Genomic DNA, 3436 nt, shown 5'->3' on the forward strand with positions numbered 1-3436 from the left:
GTTTCAACCAGACGACGAAAACACCAGTGGATCCTGCACCGGTGGACAGAACCTCCATCAGAACCGGACCATGGCACCGCTTCTGCACCATTTAAGTTCATGAACCCTCCGGTGTCCAGGTGAGCGTATTAAACACACCTCACACTTCCTGTGATTAAAGGTCGTTATTTTACACTATTTGTTTTAGGCCTGAATTCAAAAGTTGTTCATTTTTGCCCAATTTTTAAAATTCTGATCCATCCACTAAAACCATCCCATAATAAACAGTGTTAAATTCAACACCCTTCCATTAAGTGCGTTCAAAATACACAATGACATTTAACACTTGACCTAGAACCAAAAATAATAATAATATGAACTAATGTTGGTGTTAATTATTGACATGTGACAAGATGAAAAAATAAAACCTAACTAATATAATCTATATGTAGAATAGTGGGGGGAAAAGACTTTGCATAAAAAATATGCTTTGTTAATGTCACAAACATAACATTTAAAGAGTTAAATATGACAGTTATTGAGTATTTGGTATTTTTCTTCATGGCTGAAGTTGATGAAAAACAAAACAAAAAAAAAAAAAGGAAAAAAGTTCATCAACTGTATGAAAAGTATTTTCACATTAGTACGACTGTGCAGATTATGCTCTTTTGGTGTTCAGGAAGGGGCGGGGCCTTTGTGGGTGTGATACCGGAGGGTCGATGACACAAACTAACTGCTGCTGTTTAGAATCACTGATATTTTGTGCACCTGAAGTTTCCGTCCTTCATCCTGATAAAAGCCCCTGAACAAACACCGCTGGTTTCATGTGTGGGATCTGAGTTCACAACAATAATCACTGACTGGACTGCAGCTCATTTCCATCCACAAACACAGCCCTGTATTGTTGAAGTCCATTTGAATGTTCGTGTCATTTTCCGTCACGTATGAAAATCAATGTGTGTAGTGGTGTTGGTTTGGCATCGTGTCGGTTTGTTCGTCTGCGTGGACTTCGAGTCAATGGAAACACAGACGGGACTTTAAAGGTTCTATGTCAGATCTGCTCCAGTTAAAGTTTAAATTAAACGACAAATTGCTTTCATTCAAACGTCTGTTGAGGACTGGGTCCAATCATGTTTCACAGATCTGAGAAATTAAGGCCATTATATTCAGTGATTGAACGTGTTTAAAGAGGTGAACGTTGTCTAATCTACATTAGAACCAGTTATGGAACAGTTAGTTCTGACTGTTGGAATTCATTTGAAGATCTGTGTAAATATTTGACATTTTCAGATGTGTTTGGTCTGAATTAAAGCAAAAAAAAAGATGTACGCAATTTCTAGGGGTGTAAGAAAATATCAGTTCTGCAATATATTGCGATATTTCATTTCATGATACCGTATTGATATTAAAAAGTACTGCATCGATATTTTAGGTAATTATTTAAATGCAGATATTGTGGAGGTTCATTTTTGTTTTTTGGTTTTCTTTTTTGTTTATATTTTATTTATTATTATTTAACACCGTTTTATTAAATAATGGTTATTTGAAGCATCCTACAGCACTTTTTACTGTCTCAGAGGCAGGTGTTCGTTCCTTTGGAAACTAGGAGAATTAGAAACATTCTGTGATATAACATTAGGTCCTGTTCTGATCAAATAAAAATGTGTTTAGATTTGTACATATTTGTGGTGTAATTTAATTCTTCCAGGAAATAATCTTAAAAAAAAAAAAAAAATGCATTTTTAACAGCATCATGATATATCGCGATATGTCGTATTGTGATCCTAGTATTGTGATTTGTATCGTATCTCCAGGAAATTGCCAAAACACACCCCTAGTCATTTCCGATCAGACAAACCCAGAATAAACTACATTTTCACATGTTTCTAAGGGCGTTTTCACACTGCGTACCTGAGTCTGTACTGTACTTGGGTACGTTCACACCTTTCTGCTGATGTTGCGTTCACATGTACCCGAGTACCGGTGGGTGTTACAGGTCGAAACAGTAGGTGGCGCTGTGGAAGGAAGTCTGTCACGATCCAACAAATGCGAAAGTTAGAAGAAGACAAACCCTTATGTCATCAACGGAGCGACTGGTCGGTTCTTTTGTCTACAACGGTGGTCATACTGTTCTATCTGTTCTCCTGTTTGAGGTAAAGAGAAGCAGAGCCACCATCGTTGTCTCTGATCTATCACCCAGTGGTTCGGTCGGTAAAACGAGCCCACGCTGTGCAGGTCCGAGGCTTTTTCAGGAGACAGGAGCAGCGTCTATGGTGTCATGTTGATTAGGTCACTTCCGTTGTCAGACTGGTGATTAGGTCACATTCACACGACAACGTAAAATCCACCGGAGTCCACACAGTCCAGACCCAGGTCTACCTTCTCAGCTGGACTCTGGTCCGGTACTGGACCACGGAACGGTTGCATTCACATGGATCAAATTAAGTGGACTCAGGTATGCAGTGTGAAAGCGCCCTAAACCTCTCGTGTTGGTGTTTATGTTGGATTTAGTTTTTTTTTTTGGTGTTTGCTGACTACGTTTGTGAGCTACAGGATGAGATGCTGAGGCTGTAGAAGAGGCTTCTGTCCTTCACAGTTTATGACGGATGGACACAACAGTAGAAATAACATCAGCGAATGTTAAAAAACACAAACTGGACTCTAACGTGCAGATCTTCCATAGCTGACCTTTAAAACCACCAAAGTGTTGAGATAATGAACGTCAAAGCGACAGAATCTCAGTTTTTCTCCACAGTATTTGAAAGTAAATAATTTCCTGCATTAATTCTGTGTTCGCTGAAACCCTCTGGACCAATGAGAGCACCGGGGGGGCGTGGCCTCCTCAGAATGATGTTTTTTGTAAATTTGGCGTTCACTCCATCAGGACTTTAAATCTTTTTCAGGTCGTTTATAACACGTCAAACATTGGTCGAACTCTTCCTACTTATATTAAACTAATATTAAACTGAAATCATCCAGTTATTCCTGTTTTTTTGACGTTTCTACAAACTCTGAAGGATTATTTCACACCAGTCGGTTTGTCAAGATGATCTGAGCATCAGCTGTTTGATACTAAACCATGTAAAACTGTGCAGATGATTATGTTGTAGCTGAACTGTGATGTGGGCGGGGCTTATCTCCACCAGGTCTAATGGGCGGTGACTTTTCTAATATTAAACTGTTACATTTAGAAACAGATTCTGCTGTTTTCTCTGATTCTACAGGTCCGTTTCCTGGACTCCATGAATCTACAGGTGCAGAAACGCTCGGAGGCTCATGACGCGGTGCAGGGGTTTCTGGGTAAAATCGTCTGGTTTTCCTGGATACGTTTCACTTCCAGTTTTTACCAGAGTTCGAACCGCTTGCATTTCAACTCGAACTAACTCACGTCGTTGCAAACTACAAGACGTGAAAACGCAGCGTCGCTGGCCCGAGTGGCGGTCGGCGTCATGTTTTC

This window comes from Sphaeramia orbicularis, chromosome 10, assembly GCF_902148855.1.
Source record: "Sphaeramia orbicularis chromosome 10, fSphaOr1.1, whole genome shotgun sequence".
Taxonomy (NCBI): Eukaryota; Metazoa; Chordata; class Actinopteri; order Kurtiformes; family Apogonidae; genus Sphaeramia; species Sphaeramia orbicularis.